General features: G+C 45.2%; 1 protein-coding gene across 3 annotated transcripts in view; it reads left to right on the top strand.

Annotated features, from left to right (window-relative positions):
- Positions 1 to 22: 22 nt before the first annotated feature.
- Chdh (choline dehydrogenase) overlaps positions 23 to 17643 on the top strand; it is a 39876-nt gene continuing 22255 nt past the window's right edge. Inside the window, exons 1-3 of one of the 3 annotated variants that reach the window (XM_013144085.3) lie at positions 23 to 337; positions 733 to 874; positions 5091 to 5160. The gene's annotated coding sequence lies outside the window, so the exon portion shown is untranslated. Of the gene's footprint in view, positions 338 to 732; positions 875 to 977; positions 1756 to 5090; positions 5161 to 17643 lie in introns of those variants that run through there. The other 2 variants (XM_013144086.3, XM_063257288.1) reach the window with 2 other exon arrangements.

The raw sequence follows: 17643 nt of genomic DNA, 5'->3' as shown, positions 1-17643 counted from the left end.
GCACCGCTGGCTCGTGGGCCTCGCTGCTCGGGTTGGAGCGGCTCGCGCTCTCTGCACGCGGAGCCCGGCCCCGTGGCGAGCGCCGATCCCGCGCACACCGAGGTGCAGCGTTCTGGCGGCCGCGCGCCCCACCGCGCCCGAGCCCGGCCAGCCAGCCTGTCGCGGCGACCCGGTTCCGGAGCCGACCCTGCGGGGACCCTTCCGGACGCCAGGGCGCGCGGTCCTCGGCTGCGGCCGGTTACCGCTGGCCCTGCCGGGGGCTGGGCGCCGCGCGCTCCTATTCTACTTGGCGGCGGTGGGCGGTCGCTGACCGGGCACCCGGGCCAAGCTGCAGAGGGTGAGTAGCGGGAACCCCAGGACTTCCCCGACCCTGCCCCGCCCCGCCGCGCGCGGAGCCCCGGGAGCCCCACGCCGGCCGTGGGCTTGGGACGTGGGGGAACCTGCAGCCTCTTCCGCTGAGCCCCTGAAAGAAGCAGCAGTGACGGAAGCTGCGCTGACTTTGATGAAACTTAGGTAAAAGTAGTGATTGGAGTGGTGATTGTACTCTCCACTTCCGGCAGTCAGGGATTTCGTGTTTGTAACTGTGTTTGTCCAGAAAACGACGTCTGCCTGTCACACTAGGGCTCCAAAATCTGAAATCTCTTTCCTGTCGTCTCCAAATCTCACTGTGCTCAATGTCTCACTGCTGCTACCTAAATGAGATTAGTGATAGACAAATATAACTCCCATCAGGTGCGCAGAGTTTGTGGTCTCACATTGTGGAATGAACTCAAAGCAAGAACGTTAGAAGAATTTTATTGGAACTAAGGAGGAGAATAGCTCCTGAATTTCCAGGGAAGGTCCCAAGTGATTGGCCCCCAAGCCCCTTTGTCCGGTAAGTGATGCAGCAGAATCACACCACAAATCACAGTGGGTGCAATGTGGGTCAAACGACAACCTGTTCGGTTACAAGCACAGTCCAGTCGTTTAGCTGATGTTGATCCGATAGGGAATGTCATATAGCAAGGGTGTATGGTTTTGGAGAAGGGAGTGGAGTGTAGGTTCTGATGTTCTGGTCTCCCATCAATGTACTTGATACCTGCCGGGGCCTACTGGACCCGGTGGTGTTAATTATGGCACAGTCTCAAGTCTGGGGAGGCTCACTGGCCTTACTATTGACCCTCCATCCTGAGACTTGGTTCTCCAGCTTTGCCTCCAGCATTAATTCTGTTCGTATTTTTTGTGCTGATTCCCTTGAGCCCCTGATCCTTCTCTATATACTAATTTTCGTCTAATTTAGCTGTCTATAGTCTTAGGACTTCATGGCTGGGCTGGCTCTGGAATCTGCATTTAATACCCCTCACCTGCCTTCTTTTCTGGGGTGCATGATCTGGGGACCATCCTGTAGATACCGTGGACCATGGGAAGGTTGACAAGCACTGGGCTAGCAGTGGAGTCACAGAAAACTGATGCGAGGTTGAGGGCTACTCAGGATCTCAGACTCCTAGGCTGAAACTGCCCCATGGGACACATGAAAGGGCGTAGGGAGTGGGATGTGGGCCCTGTGGTGTGTCAGCCGTGAGAGGTTGTGCTGAGTCGAGCAGTTTTGTTTGCGGAGGCTGTACTTTGAGCAGGCTTGGGTGAGGGGTTGGCCTCTGGCCTGCATACATCAAGACACAGTTCCCAGCCTCCAGGTCAGCTGGAGCTCTGGCACGCATACACCTGGGGTTGATTTCTGGAAGACTGATCTGTTTTGGACCAACGACGGTTACTCAGGTAAGGTTGTGACCTCACTCTTGCCTGGTGCCCAGACACTGGGTCCCTTACTTAGTTCCCCGAATTACCTTGAGCTCTAATCATGGTTTTCCTGTTCAGCCATATGCCAAGAACAAGGATGCAAAGGTGATCAGCACATGGATACTCTTGGACTGAGGATGAGAGGTGCTCATGGCTGCGGTGCCTGCTGGCTGTAGAAGCGCAAGCTGCCTCCTCAGCCTGCTAGAGATTGTGAACTTTGTCCCAGGGTGCTGAGGAGCCGAGGCAGAGGTTTAGACGGCAGTCAGTCTTCGGTTTGTGAAAAGCCACCTGGCTGGCTGTGCCGGATGGGTAGGGACAGCCCTTCTGAAACCAGCAAAGCAACAGTTGTTCACCAATATTTATTCACTCAGTGAGCCCCAGGCTAGTGTCGAGCTGTGCTGGACTTGTAGCCTGTGCCAGGGCAGGCTCTTCTGTGGTGACCTGGGGCCCAGTGCAGGACCTCTAGGACAATGGGAATGCAGGGGACAGGTCTAGAAACAGATCTATGGGTTAGCTGCTGCTGATGGAGAAGAGAGGAGATATCCTAGGGATAGGGACAAGGAGAGGTTGCAGCAGTAAAACCAGGCCAGAGATAAGAGTTCTTGGGTTACCTGGTTCCGGAGGCAAGGGGTAGCTTGGCTTGACCTTGGCAAGAACAGATGGGACAGGGGGAAGTGGGTTCAGAAATAGGAGTGAGGCAAGGTGGGGGAAGGGGTGTATCAAGAAAGCGGGCAGCTGAGGTTCCTTCTTCAAGGGAAGAAGCTGATGGGTAAACGGGAGAAGGGTGGAGTGGGAGTGGTGGCTGGGAAGAGTACTTGAGCAGAGGTGCAGTTTAACCTCTCTCCTCTGCCTCCAGACCAGGTGGATGAAGGTCAGGGAGTAGCCTGAGCCTGGAGGACTGCTTTATATGTGGGGCCCTGATGAGTCCCTGGATAGGCTCTGTGCCACCCCTATTGTTAGACTCCTGGCCACAGAGAGCCTGGCTCTGGGACTCATGATCTGCTAGGCTTCACTGGGGCTCCTGGTCTTTTGGATCCTCAGTTTCCCCATCTATCCTAACATGAGGCTTACATCAGCTCTGCCTCTCTAGTAGGGCTGTTAACAGTCTCAGAAGAAATAGAGACAGGAAAGCAAGCCGAAGAGCTTATAATTGTTGTGTAGACTTAGGGTCAGGGGAGACTGAAAAACAAAAAAAATAGCCTAATAGCTCTGACACAAATAGGAAAATACCCCTGGAACATAAAATAATGACAGTCCCAGGTTCTGTCGTGGTTACTCCGACATGAGTTGCTGTGCCAGATTCATCCCTGAGAGGGCTCAGCTTCCAGGGTTGTTGCCTTGTCCCTGGGTCCTACCTCCACCTACACAGGTGTAATTTTCCACTCCATCCTTTTGCAAATGTAAGTGAAGGCTTTGGCTAATCAACAGTAGATTCATTGTCTGTGAAAAAGCATCTGTTTCTGGCAAGTTCGGGCTTGCTCCTCTGGGGCTCTGCAGCAGGCTGGGCTGGGAGGAGCAGGTAGGGTACTCTGGTTCTTGCACTACTCCTGCCTTGCTCTAGCTCCATGGACTGGCCAGCTCAATTTCAGTGCCTGCTCTGACCCTGAAGCCATGCCCAGGGCTTGCACCCTGCAGTTCCCAGCATGGCTACAGAACTGCACACATTCTCTCTGCTCCAGGAGGAGGACCTAGCTTTCATGACACTCCTGCCAGCTCCTAGAATGAGACTCCATGTGATTGAACCTGCAGATCACATTCATGGCTCTGGTCCTTGTCCTGGTCCCTTGGGTACTTGTATTGATTTTCTCATATGTTGTTATCATATTGGGCTTCACAGAATGTCCAGAACACAGGTACCATGTCCAGAAGCAGGTACCATGTTGCTGTCTTTAAGCTCCATCAGTAAGTAAAGTGATGGGGCAAGCCTCTTAGACCCTGGGGAGAATCACAGGCTGCTCCGTGATTAGCACATGTAGGGTTTTTGTCAATGAATGTGAGTTCATCTGTTGTTATTGGGCATCATTGTAGCATCACACTCTGTACTTTCTGGAGGAGGAAATGAGATAATCTGACTAAGCAAGCAGAAAAGGAGGGCTAGCACTCAGGCCCCACTGCAAGCATCCCTGTGTGCTTTTATTTTTAGTTTTGCATTTTTAATTCATCAAAGTGTGTTATTAGCCCCGACCTCTTTTTGCCTTCACCAAAAAACAAAAGCAAAACAACTGGAAAGGACAACAGTTTCCGCTTTGTAAATGAGGAAACTGAGGTCTAGAGAGGCTAAACCCTGGGTGAGTGCAGAGTTGCAACTGCAGCCCAAGGATCTTGACCACCAGCAGCTTTCTCTTCTGAAGAAGTGGAACTCGGACACAGAGCCTCAGTGCGTCACACAGATATAAGCAGTGTTGAATGCTAGTGTGAGTTTACTTGCTAAGTGTATATTTGTGTTTTTATTTTTTCGCTTATCACAGTGAGAACAGCCATACTCTTTTCAGGGCACACTCTGGAAACCAGGAGCTGGTTGACTCAGACCCTTGCCTCATGGTTTATGTATGTACTTCAGTGACAGAGTAACTTCCAGCTGATACAGAGAAGCAGTCAGTGTTCCAAGACCTAAGGGTCAGACCGATCTGGAAGCTCGAAGGGGAGTGTCTCTGGGCATTTGTAGTCCTGGGCCTTGCTGGTGTTCGTGGGACGTGGCTTAGCTTGCACTGGCATGATTGTGCAAGGACATGGATTTGGGTGTCAGTAGGCAGTGCAGAATTTCTCCCTTCTTGTCCATGCTCTGTTTGTAACGAGTAATGAAGTTCACACAGCAAACAGTGACTGGGAGGTTTTGTCCTGGGCCTTCTGGCAGTCCACATGTGCAAACCGCTTTGGCATCTCCAGGGGATTAATGTCTGGTTCATAACATTTCTACACTGTATAAAGGACTAGTTGTTCTTTTGTAAAATTTTAATCTCATGTGCTGATTAAAATTTCAATGAAAATGAATGGTGTAATAAGGATGAAGCTATCCACAATGAAACCTACTATCTTATAAGTCTCAGAAGGCAGCTGGGCATAGTGGTGCACCCCTGTAATCCCAGTGCTTGGGAGGCTGAGGCAGGAGGATCACTGCAAGTTCGAGACCAGACTGGGCAACAAAGTGAGCTCAAGGCCAGCCTGGACTGCATAGAAAGACTGTCTCAAAAAGACCTCCCCCCACCAAAAAAAAAAAAAAAAAAAAAAGAGACTCAGCAGACATAAGATCACTGTGCCAAATGGCTTGAAAAATTTCTGAACTCTGACTTCTCTTCTGTAATTTTGTTTCATAGACTATCACAGATAGTACGTGGGCTGGCTCTGTCACAGGCTGCACAGTATCCTGTCATATCAGAGAGTGAGGTGAGTACATGTTCAGTGCAGTTTAGAAAACTAGTTATAAGCTGGGCATGATGGTGCATGCCTGTAAACCCAGCACTCGGGAGGCTGAAGCAGGAGCATCACCATGAATTTGAGGCCAGCCTGTGCTACACAGTGAAACCCGGTTCAAAAAGAAAAGAAAAGAAACTTCTTAAAAATGTTTTTGAAAGAGAAAGCTGGCAATCAAGCATTCGTGGAATGCCTTAGCAACAGTGGAACAGCTTGAAATCCCTCACCCTGGACCAGGTCCTCTGCCTCCCAACTTGGTTCTTTCTTCCTTTATTAGAGATATTTTTGACTCCAAACAAGCCATCACTGTAACATCCTTTTTATGACAGAAAATTTGAAACATGTACCAAACTAGCCAGAGGTGCAAGCGTCAAATTTCCATCCATGTGACTTTCATGGTGTCCCATGGACAGCCCTGTTTTGTCTGATGCCCTAATGCCTAGAGTAGTTTAAACCAAATCCCAAATATTGACTATTTTTTTCTCCTAATGTTATATTACGTGTTTCTGGAGAAAACGATATACATAACCTTAGGACTGTTTTCACATCTGACAAGCTGATTCTAACATCCTCAGGTACCCACTCAGTGCTCGGATTCCTGGGATCCAGCTACGAGCAGCACAGTAAGATAGGCAGGTGGCATTTCTTCCCTCCTAATTGACAGGTCCCCCCCCCTGTCTCTTATTTATTTATGCAGTTTGCCCCTGGTCCTGTTAACAGTGTCCTTTTTGCGTAGTCCTTGGCCCTCTGCGTTTCCTGTGGACCCACTGGGGTGGGGGTGTGTGGAAGTGGAGTCACATTAAGATTCCAGCTCCTCGGCAAGCTTGTTTTGTGTGTGGTCTAGCATTTTCCCATTCAGAGCCTGCAAGGGCGAATCCTTCAGTTTAGTTATCTGCTGTGTGTGAAGTCACTTTGGTGAGGTTCACACAGACCGTTGCCCTCGTTCTGTCCTTTGCTTTTTCCCCCCTATTTGCAGTGGTTTCCAGCACCTCCTCATTTTGAAACCACCCCGGGTCTGTAGAGAGCTAGCTGAGTGGCAGTATGGGAGGGGATTCTGCTTGTTGTGGTGGTGCATACCTGTAACCCCAGCACTTAGGAGGCTGAGGCAGGAGAATCACTGCAAGGCCAGCGTGAACTGCATGGTGAGACCTTGTTTCAAAAAACAGAAAGAAGCCAAGTATGGTGGTGCACATCTATAATCCCAGCACTGAGGAGGCAGAGGCAGGAGATCATGGCAAGTTTGAGGCCAGCCAGGCCTCCATAGTGAGTTAAGGCCACCCTGAACTATGCAGAAAGACCCTGTCTCAAACAAAACAAAACAAAAAACAACAGATGCTGCTAGGACACGTGGGGAGGGTCCTTGGGAGGGTGATGGTGGAGGCTGGTCTGGGCCAGTGTCCATGGAATAGACAGAAGTGGGTGGGTTAAGCAGCACCTGCCACAACCTTATAAAAAGAGTCACTGTCTTCTGCCCCTTGGTTTCCAAGTCTGCCTCCTCTCTGGGGCAGTGCATTTTATGTATGAGCTGTACAGCAGGTGTTTACTGAGTGCTCGCTGTGTGCCTTGCTCTGGGAACTCTGTTCTCTTCTCACTGGCGTATGTACCCAAGTGAAACTCGTCAGAAGACTTGCCAGGTCCAGGACTTGCCAGGCACTAACTTCATAATTGTGGTGTCAGGTGGCTAGTGTCATGGTTGCCTTGCACAAGGAGTGTCTTCAATACCCTCAGAGAGGAAGAGTTCATTTCTTGCCCTCTGGCTCATGGCCACTAACAATCAGCCACAGTCACAATCAGCTGCTTCTGGTCTCACTGGCTTTCCTTGACCTGGCTCCAGCGAGTGTCCTTTATCAGCACTGTCATGCAGGTAGGCCACTTATCCAGGAGTGTGAGGGTTCACAGCTGAGGTCCCTGTTCTCGGGGGCCAGCCTGAGACTCTCCTAGCCCTGGCCCCTGTCTGTTGATTCTGGGAGGGGGAAGCTTCCCCTCCCAAACACAGCTGGAGCGATCACTCTGAAGCTGAAGGTGTGCTTGTGAGGGAAAAAATGGCAGATGACCCTGAGGAGTCATCCCTGGAGCTGGGGTCCTAGGTTCCACTCTGGCATTAGAAGTCCGGGGCTTCCCACTTGCACTGTGCTCTTGGTGGAGGTTACCGTGGGGGGAGGCCACTGTGGAGTAGGGCTGGTGTACAGAGGGCAGATTCTGGAAAGCAGAGCCTAAGGTCCTGTGGGCCCAAGGGTACAGCAGCGCCGATGTGGGAAGCAGCCTCAAATTCAAGGAGCCACAATGACCCAGTGCCTTTGGAGGCCTTAGAGGTTGGCATACACATGTTACCAGCTGGAAACCTCTCCTCTGAGCTGCACCACAAGACCCAGCAGAGCTGGGAAAGCTTGGCTTTGATGCGGCCAGAAACTGAAGGCCACATCTTGGGTGTTGTTGGCAGCTTCTTCCCCACTCCCAGTCCCTGCAGCTTCACCAAGAAGGTCCAAAGAGTGAGTGCCAGTGCCCAAGTACAGGGACCCAAAGGCTAGTGCTCCCTATCTGCCCTGGCACAGATACCTGGGCTTAAAGTCCACATCTCAGTCGCCTGAGGAGGTTGGCTGTAGGCCCCATACACATGTGTCCCTCAGGTGTGTCTCTCAGCCAGCATTACAGAGCCCAGCCACAGGTCAGGCCTAGCACACAGTGGGGAGCAAGGCCTGGAGCCCCAGTGGAGGAGGTGGGTCTTTCACAGGTTACCTCACTGTTGGTAAGCACAGATCCCAGTAGGTAGCATTCAGAAAAGTTCCAGAATGTGCCCCGTGTGGAGGAAGGTTTCCCCAGGAGCTCATGCCTTGGTGGGGCCATGGGACGAGGAGGAGCGAGCTGGGTGAGTGGAAGCCAGGACTGGGCTGAGGACGAGGGACTTGCAGAGGCCCGAGGGGAAGAAGGGAAGGGAAGCTGCATACCTGGAGTCCAGAGAGCAAGCTCACAGTGGGGTACGAGATGGCAGCTGGAGGAAGGGCCAGGCCCAGCAGATTTTTAAAACAAGTGCCCTAGACCCACGAGAAAGTCCATTCTGACATCTTGGGAGTTTGGGTAACCTAGATTAGGGGTGTCTGTTACTGGACTCTCACCATCTCTGCCCAGGCAGGTCTTATCTCAGTGCCTGGGACCTTTCCCACCCTAAGCCTCCACCCCACTCTTGTCCCACCCCAGGGCCAGATGATAGTGCCCTGGAGCTCTGGCCAGCTGTGGGAAAGCAGCCAAACCTTTGCCACCTTCTCAGCCTCTAGAGCCCCAGGATGGGCACCTGGTGGCTTGGGCCACTTCTATAGAGGAGCACAACTTTTTGGCTCCTTCTGTGTAGCTTTGTTAGTCTGGCCTGTGGTGAGGTAGTTCTGGCCTCCAACATAACACAGGGCATGGTCAGGGGCCTGTTTGCACTGTATTGTATTGTGGAGATTTAATATTGTATTGTATTGTATTGTATTGTATTGTATTGTATTGTATTGTATTGCGGAGCTGATGGTGATGGCAGTGAAGAAGACACCCAGGCCCCCATACACACAACCGGCACCCATGGGGGGACTAGGTGAGCAGCCTGCAGGAGGTGCTGAGGTCCAGGAGCTGCTTCTGCTTTCAGAGTCAGTTTGGTGGCATGGTACAGTGGTGCTTCAAGGGCTACAGATGCTCTCCTTACCTGAACGGTGGTCCGTCTAGGCTGGGAACCTCACCTGTAGTCTCTGGGGATTGCAGGTCAAGCTGGCACTAGGAGGCCAGGTGAGAATCGCAGGTCACCTGCTCAGAGTCCTTCAGTTGAGATGGCCACCAGATGGGCAGGCCTCCTGTGGTTTCTATTTCTGCAGTTCCTTTGAATGATTTTCATCACCACCTTGTCCCATGGGCAAGTGACAAGCTTGAATGCCAGGGAGCAGCTAGAGGGAGTGCAGGCTGTTGGTGCCAAGGCCCAAAGCTGTGAAATAACTTTCTAAGTCTCAGAGCTTATGAGTAGCTGAACTCTGTCCTTGGGCCTGCTGAAACCTTGCCCCACATGATATGGCTTCTTGGTCACTGTTAAAATGGGTTAGTAGGGTTCTTTCATGTATAGCTACCCACTTTTTAATGTCCACCGTTGGTGGACAGTTAGATTGTTTGTCATTCTTTGTGCTGTAAACAACATAGGCTAGGTCCTGTGCTTGTTTTCCAGTTGTAGGGAACTCTTTTGTGATGTTTCTAGAATTGGGATTTCTGGGGCAAAGGCTGCACCTCTGAGATCCCAGTTGCTTTCTGGAAAGATACATATGCTCCCCACCTGTGCTGGAAGCTAAACCATTTTTTTGTTGTTGTTCCTGAAGTTTCCTAAGGCTGAAGCAGGTTGCAGGCATCATTTGGCGTGCAGGGCCTGGGCAGGAGTGTTCGGCCCCTTTTTGGAAGTTCATCTTTTCTTCTTAGATGACCACTGAAACCAGGACGTTAGTGGCTCAGAGTGTCTGACCTTAATACAGTTCACTGCACTGAGCAAAAGCTAGAAAGGCAACATGAGCACACATGTATGTGCACCCAAGAAATAGGGAGGAAGGAAATGTTGTTAGAAACCCTGCTTAAAGGATCCTTTAAGAAAGAGTCCCTGTTGTAGTCAGGGTATGCAAGGCGATGGACTTTTTTTTTTTAATTTTTATTTTGAAAGTATACAACAGAACAAGTCAGAATAAAGCCAACTAAGATCGTACAGTGAAACTGGTACAGAACTTCACAGCAGGTTACCAGGATAACAGTAATAGGTTTCACAGTATATTTTGTTATCTTTATAATAGTTGTTCTTTCAATCCCGTATATCAAAATGAGATGAAATATAGAACACTATAGAACTTATCAAAACAGAATATTGAATAGAGGAGTACCATTAATCAGAAAAGAGCAAAACAGTAAGGAAAATATTTGCCTTCAAAGAAATAGTAGAAGGAAGTCCCCATAATTTGCTATGGTCAACCTCCCAGGAGTGCTGAGATTTCTGGTTCCCACTTGCTAATGGGCGGGGAGGGGGGAGGAGAAGGAGGATAGGGGAAGTGGGATATTTGACTCTATGCCATGTAGCAGTAGGTTCACTATTGCTGAGCAGGGAGGCAGAATGGTCACTTGTTTTCATAGCGTCCTCAGTTCCAACATGGCGTGGATCTCAGGAGACACTGCTAGTTCTCCCCCTGGAAGGGCTGCAGTGGGCCACACTACCACCGCTTACCAGGGAGGGGAGGTGCTGGCTTGGCTTCCCAGAGTCCTAAGTTCCAACATGGCGTGGATCTCAGGAGACACTGCTAGTTCTCCCCCTGGAAGGGCTGCAGTGGGCCACACTACCGCCACTTACCAGGGAGGGGAGGTGCTGGCTTAAGGCGATGGACTTAATGTAGGATGCATAATTTATAGGACTATTTTATAATATTCACTAGGAAGTCCAATGTATAAGAGTACAGATCTGTCCATACCGTAGAGACCCAGAGAATCCAGCTGAGGGCCTGGATCCCATGGCAGTGTCCTGCACAAGTCCCTCTGAAGACCTAGAGCCCATGGCAATGTCCTCCATGAGTCCATGTGGAGACTTGGAGCCCACAGTAATGTCCCTTGTAACTCTGTATCAATGACTTGCACTGGGAAGGCCCAAAGGCCCGTGATGGAAGCTAGAAAGTCTGTACCACCAGAGTGAAGGCTCTGTGCCAGCAGGCTGAGAGATCTGCACTGGAGCCAGGAATCAATGCTCAAGGAAAGGACCAGAGCTCCCCCAAAAAGAACTGCAACCATCCTCAGCAACAGTGAGGACCCAGGCTCCTCTGATGATGATAACAGCCGAGTTCATATAAGGAAAACCTGTGTAACAAGCTTCTCCAAGAGAATCAACAGCACCATCTTCCCCTCCAGTTCTCCTTTTGTGCTGTAGGCAGCAATCCTCAGGTGGGCCCTCCACACCCAGCACCACGCTGATTCAGTTCAGCTGGGTGTTACAGACTGACCATTACTTAACCCGCAGCAAACCCTCCACTGAGTCTCAAGTATGGGACTCCTGAAATATCAGATTAGCTCTTTGTTCTGGTTACAGTTCTGCAACTTGAAATTGCCCACATTATACAACTTATGCAACTCGTCACATGCTTAACATTGCAGAAAAGAAATCTGTCTTGTCACAGAAATCAACAGTGTTCTGACCACAAAATTCATTTTCAGCTACCGATTTGAGAATGAGAAATGAGAATTGTGTTGGTGAAAATGTAAACTGGTACAACCACTATGGAAAATCAGTATGGAGAGTCCTCAAAAAAATTAACAATAGAAATTTCATTTGATCCACCTGTACCTTCTGTGTATCTCCCCAAAAGAGTTACTGACATCATATTTTAGTGATACATGCATACATCTTTGTGGTATAATGCTTTTAATTTTTCTCTGGAAGATGCAAGAAGGGGAATAACTGAGTCAAATGGAACCAGTTTTAGTTCTTTGAGGAATCTCCACATTGATTTCCGCAGTGGTTGCACCAGTCTGCATTCCCACCAACAGTGGAGAAGGTTCCCTCCCCCATTCCCACCAGCATTTGTTATTGGTTGATTTCTTGTTGATATTCTTTCTTTTCTGTTTCCAAGACTTAGTTTAAAAAATTGTGCTACTATAAACATGGGTGCACATATATTGCTGTGGTATGATGTTTTTAATTCTCCTGGGAAGATACCCAGAAGGGGAATACCTGGGTCAAATAGGATCTCTAATCCTAATCTTTTGAGGAATCTCTACAGTGGTTGTACCAGTCTACACTCCCACCAGCAGTGGAGAAGGGTTAGTGCTGTTTTAGATTGCATCTCTAAAATGACCAATGATGTTGAACATTTTTTCATATATTTATTTGCCATTTCTACTTCCTCATCTGAGAAGTGTGTTTTCAAGTCAAATGCCCATTTTTGGATTGGGTCTTTGAATTTGGGGAGTCTAAATTTTTTAGTTCTTTACATAGTCTAGATCTTAATCTTTTGAGGAATAGTTGGTAAAATTCTTTTTCTCATTCGGTGGGTTTCTCTTTTCATTCTGTTGGTGATTTTTTTTTTCTGTGTAAAAGCTTTTTAATATGATGAGATCCCAGTTATTGATTCTTTGTAATATTTCCTGTGTGATTGAGGCGTTGTTCATAAAGTGTTTGCCTACACCCATGTCTTCAAGAGTTTTATGTAATCTATTTTCGAGCAGATTTAGTGTTTCTGTTTTAATATTTAGATCTTTGGTCCATTTCTATTTTAGTTTAGTGAATGGTGAGAGATATGAGTCTAGTTTTAATCTTCAGCATGTGAAAAGCCATTTTTCTCACCACTTTTTTTTGGGGGGGGGTACCAGGAATTGAACTCACAACCTTGAGCTTGTAGGCTCTGTGCTGCTGAGCTATATCCCCATCCCATCCCACCACCATTTATTAAAGATGCTTCCTTCCACCAGGGAAGATACTTGGTGTGTTTGTCAAAGACAAGGTGGCTGAGTGTGTTTGGAGTTGTGTCTGCATCTTCTAATCTGTTCCACTGATCCTGAAATTTGGTTTTGTTTTATTTTTTGCCAGTACTGTGATCACAGTAGATTTATAGTATGTCAGGTCACGGATTGTCATGCTCTATACCTTACCCTTATTGCCCAAAAACGCTTTTTCTATTCTAGGTCTCTTTTGATTCCAAATGAATTTTAGTATTTTTTTCTCTAGTTCTTTGAGATATGTTGTTGGTGTTTTGCTCAGGATTATATTAAATCTGTATAGCAGTTTTGGGAGTATGGCCATTTTCACTATATTGGTTCTGCCTATGCAAGAACAGGGAATATCTTTCCATTTTCTGAAATCTTTGATCTCCTTTTTCAGAGTGCTGTAAGTTTCACTGTACAGATCTTTTACTTCCTTTGTTAGATTGGTTCCTAAGTATTTAATTTTTTGGATACTATTGTGACATATGTTGTTTCCCTAATTTCTCTGTCAGTGAGTTTGTTGTTTGTGTACAGGAATGCCATTGATTTTTGAGTGTTGACTTTGTGTACCATTATGCCACTGAATTTGGTTATTGAATGTAGGAGTCTTTTGGTGAAGCTTTTGGAGTCTTCTGTGTAGAATATCATGTTATCTGAAAATAATGATAATCTAACTTCTTCCTTTTCAATCCATATTTGTTTTAATTCTTTTGTTATCTAATTGCTCTGGCTAATGTTTCCAGAACTATATTGAATTGGAGTGGTGATAGTGGGTATTGTTGTCTTGTTCTTGATTTTAGAATAAGGCTTTCTATTTTGAACAGTTAGTATAATGTTGGCTTTTGGTTTGTCTTAGATGGCTTTTATTAGATTGAGTATTACCTTGTATTCCTTGTTAGTACCTTGTATTCCATTTCTACAGGGGTTTTATCATGAATGGGTGTTAAACTTTGTCAAATGCTTTTTCTGCTTCTATTGAGAGGATTGCGTGGATTTTGTCCTTTGCTCTGTTGATATGGTATCTTATATTTAGTTGATTTGGGTATACTGACCCATTCCTGCATCCTGGGGTGACTCCTACTTAGTTATGGTGTATAATCTTGATAATCTGCTGCATTTTTTGGTTGTATCTTACTGAAGACTTTTGAATCTATGTTTATGAAGCAGATTGGCCTGCGGTTCTCTTTTTTTGGCTGAATCCTTCTCTGGTTTTGGTACCGGTAATGTTTGCATTCAGGAATGAGTTGGAGAGTATTGCTTCTTTTTCAGTTTCATTGAAGAGTCTAAGGAGTAGTGACATTAGATCTTCTAAAGTTTTTTATAGAATTCAATGGTGAATCTATCAGGATCTAGGCTTTTCTTTGCTGGTTGCTTTTTAATCACTTCTTTAATTCCATTGACTGATATTGTGTTATTTAGAATTTTTATATTATCTTGATTCAGCTTTTGTAATTCATAGGTATTTAGGAATCTGTCCATTTTCCCCTGTGTTTTCCATGTTATTTCCATCTTAGTCGAGTGCAGTTTCTGGAAGTAGGTATTTATGATCCAGATTTCACCCTTTTCACTGCATGAATTGGAGTCTTTTTTTGATAAAGTTGGCTAAGGGTTTGTCTATTTAATCTTTCAAAGAAAACTCTCATTGATTCTTTGTATTATTGTTTTCTTAGTCTCAATTGCATTAGTTTCTGCTCTTTACAGTTTCCTCCTGCACACATGACTTGAGTTTCCTTTTCTTTTTCTAGAAGCTTAAGGCTCAACATCGGGTTGTTGATCTGCACTTGCTCTGGTTTTCTGTTGTGATAATTCACCACTGTAAATTTCCCTCATAGGACTACTTTCACTGTGTCCTATACGTTGTGGTATTTTGTATTGGCATTACTATTTAATTACAGAAACTGTCTAATTTCTTCTTTAATTTTATCTGTAACCCATCAGTTGTTCTGGAGGATGATAATTTCCCTATGCGTATGCAGTTTTTGTGGAGTTATTTGCTAATGATTTCCAATTTCACTGCACTATGATTTGATAATATTCATAGGGTAATCCAATTCCTTTGCATTTGCTTGAGCATGTCCTATGAGCGATTATGTGGTCTATTTTGGAGAAAGTGCAGTGTACAACTGAGAAAAATGTGTTCTCTCTTGGTGGGTAGAACAATCTGTAGATGTCTACTTAGGCCATTTGTTCAAAGATTTGGTTCACCTCTGATTTTTTTTTTAACACCAAGTACATGTATTAGAAAAGAAGAAAGTTATGAAATATCCTTTATCTTTCCTTAAGAAATTAAAAATAAAAGACAGAATAAAACCAAAAATGAATAGAAGAAAATAATAAAGATCCCAAAACGCAATCCCTCATCAAAATGCTAACATCATTTTTCATAACATTTTGATTCTTACACTTTTGTAAAAATACAAAAGGCTCAGAGTAGTCTAAACAACTTTGATAAAAAATTAGGGCTCCAACCCTCCCCAACCCCATGACTTGTCACAAAGTCACACCAATCATGACAAAATGGCACTGATGTCAAGACAGACAAACCACCAACATACTAATGTGAGTCCCAACATATATACCCACAAAACAGAAAACTGATTTCTGGCAAAGATGCAAAAGCAATTAGGTGGAGAAAGGATTGTACCTTCAATAAATATACTAGAACTAGATGTCCACATGCAAAAAACCCACACCTTATAGCACATCAAAGACATCCAAAAGTCAACTCAAAATGGCTCACAGTGGGTTAGTTAAAGTGAAGGCAGGTGGGCCCTGAGTTGTTGCTTGGCTGAAGTCATTCTCTCCGGGACAAAATGTATGTTTTTTTCCTTATCACACTAATGAAACAATGCGATGATTATGCATACATGATATTTATTTCACTAATATGTTTTCAAGGTGCATCCATTTACCTATAAAAATGCCCAGTTTATCATTCTTTGTGGTTGAGTAGTATTCCACTGTATAGAAATACCACATCTTTTATATCCATTCCTCAGTCGATGGGCATTTGGGTTGTTTCCAAGAGCTGGCTATTATAAACTGTGCTGCTATAAACATGAGTGTACATATATTGCTATGGTGTGATGTTTTTAATTCTTTTTGGGAAGATGCCTAGAAGGGGAATAGCTGGGCTAAACTGGACTTCCAATCCTAGTTTTTTGAGGAATCTCCACACTGATTTCCCCAGTGGTTTCACCAGTCTGCATTCCCACCAACAGTGGAGAAGGGTTCCTTTTTCCTCACAGCCCCTCTGAAATTTGTTGTTGCTTGGTTTCTTAATACTAGCCATTCTTTCTGGGGTGAGTGAAATCTCAGTGTTGTTTTCATTTGCATCTCTCGGATGACCAGTGCTGCTGAACATTTTTTCACGTATTTATTTGCTATTTGTACTTCTTCATCTGAGAAGTAAGTATTCGCCTCAGATACCCATTTTTGGACTGGGTCTTTAAATCTGGGAGGACTGATTTTTTTTTAGGTTTTTTTATACATTCTTGATAATAATCATTTATCTGAGGAACAGCTGGCAAACATTTTCTCCCACATAGTGGGTTATCTCTTCACTCTGTTAGTGGTTTCTCTGGCTGTGCAAAAGCTTTTCAGTAGAATAAGATCTCACTTACTGATTCTTTGCGATGTCTTGTGCAATCTGGGTTTTATTCATGAAGTCTTTTCCTACACCCATATCTTCTACTTCTACTCTACTTTCCAGCAAATTTAATGTTTCTGTTTTAATGTTAATACCTTTAATCCATCCTGATTTTAGCTTAGTACATGGTGAAAGATATGGGTCCAGTTTTAAGTTTCAGCATATGTAGAGCCAGTTTTTACAACACCATTTATTAAAGACTTTCTTCCAGTGATTGTGTTTGACACCTTTGTCAAAGATAAGGTAGCTTTAGTGTGTCTGCAGTTGTTTCTGCATCTTCTAATCTATTCTGTTGATCTTTAGGTCTGTTTTTTTTCCCCCAGTACCACACTGTTTTTATCACAGTACTTTTATAGTATAATTTCAAGTCAGAGATTGTGATGCCCCCTGTCTTGTCTTTGTTGACCATTTGCTATTTTAGGTCTCTTCTGATTCCAGGTGAATTTTAGGGCTTTTTCTCTAATCTGTAAGATATGCTATTGGAATTTTGATTAGAATTGCACTGAATCTGTGTAACAGTTTTCAAAGTATAGCCATTTTCACTATATTGTTCTTCCTACCCAAGAGTACGGGATAGCTCTCCATTTTTAATATCCTCATCAGTATTGTTTTTCAGGGTACTATAGTTTTCAATGTTAAAAGTCTTTTTCAGCTTTCATTAGATTGATTCCTAGGCATTTCATTTTTTGGATGCTATTGTAAAAGGTATAGTTTCTCTGATTTCTCTCTCAGGAGTTTGTTATTCATATACAAGAAGGCTATTGATTTTTGAGTGTTGACTTGATAACCAGCTACATTACTAAATTTGCTTAGTAAATCTAGAAGTCTTTTGGTGGAGTTTTTGGGTTTTCTAAGTAGAGTATTATGTCACCTGCAAATAATGGTAATTTAATTTTTTCCTTTCCTATCTTCATTCCTTTTATTTCTTTCTCTTGTCTAATTGCTCTGGCTAAAGTTTCCAAGACTGTGTTGAATAAGAGTGGAGATAGTGGACATCCTTGTCTTGTCTTTGATTTTAGAGATAAAGTTTTCAGTTTTTTTCCAATTAGTATGATGTTGGCTGTTGGTTGTAGAGGACTTTTATCAGATTGAGATAAAGACCATCTATTCCAATTTTCTGTAGGTTTTTTTTTTTTGTCATGAATGGGTGCTAGACTTTCTCAAAAGCTTTTTTTTTTTTTTTTTTGCATCTATTGAGATGATCATATGATTTTTGTCCTTGGCTCTGTTTATATGCTGTATTGCATTTATGGATTTACATATGTTGAGCCATCCCTGCATCCCTGGGATGAATCCCTCTAGATCATGGTGTATAGTCTTGTTTACAGTTTGCTGCATTCTGTTTGCCA

This window comes from Cavia porcellus, unplaced genomic scaffold (genome assembly GCF_034190915.1).
Source record: "Cavia porcellus strain 051 isolate PalLab524CR breed Dunkin Hartley unplaced genomic scaffold, mCavPor4.1 scaffold_10, whole genome shotgun sequence".
NCBI classification, from domain to species: Eukaryota; Metazoa; Chordata; class Mammalia; order Rodentia; family Caviidae; genus Cavia; species Cavia porcellus.
Note: the sequence above shows the minus strand (reverse complement) of the source record. Positions and strands in the feature narration are given on the sequence as shown.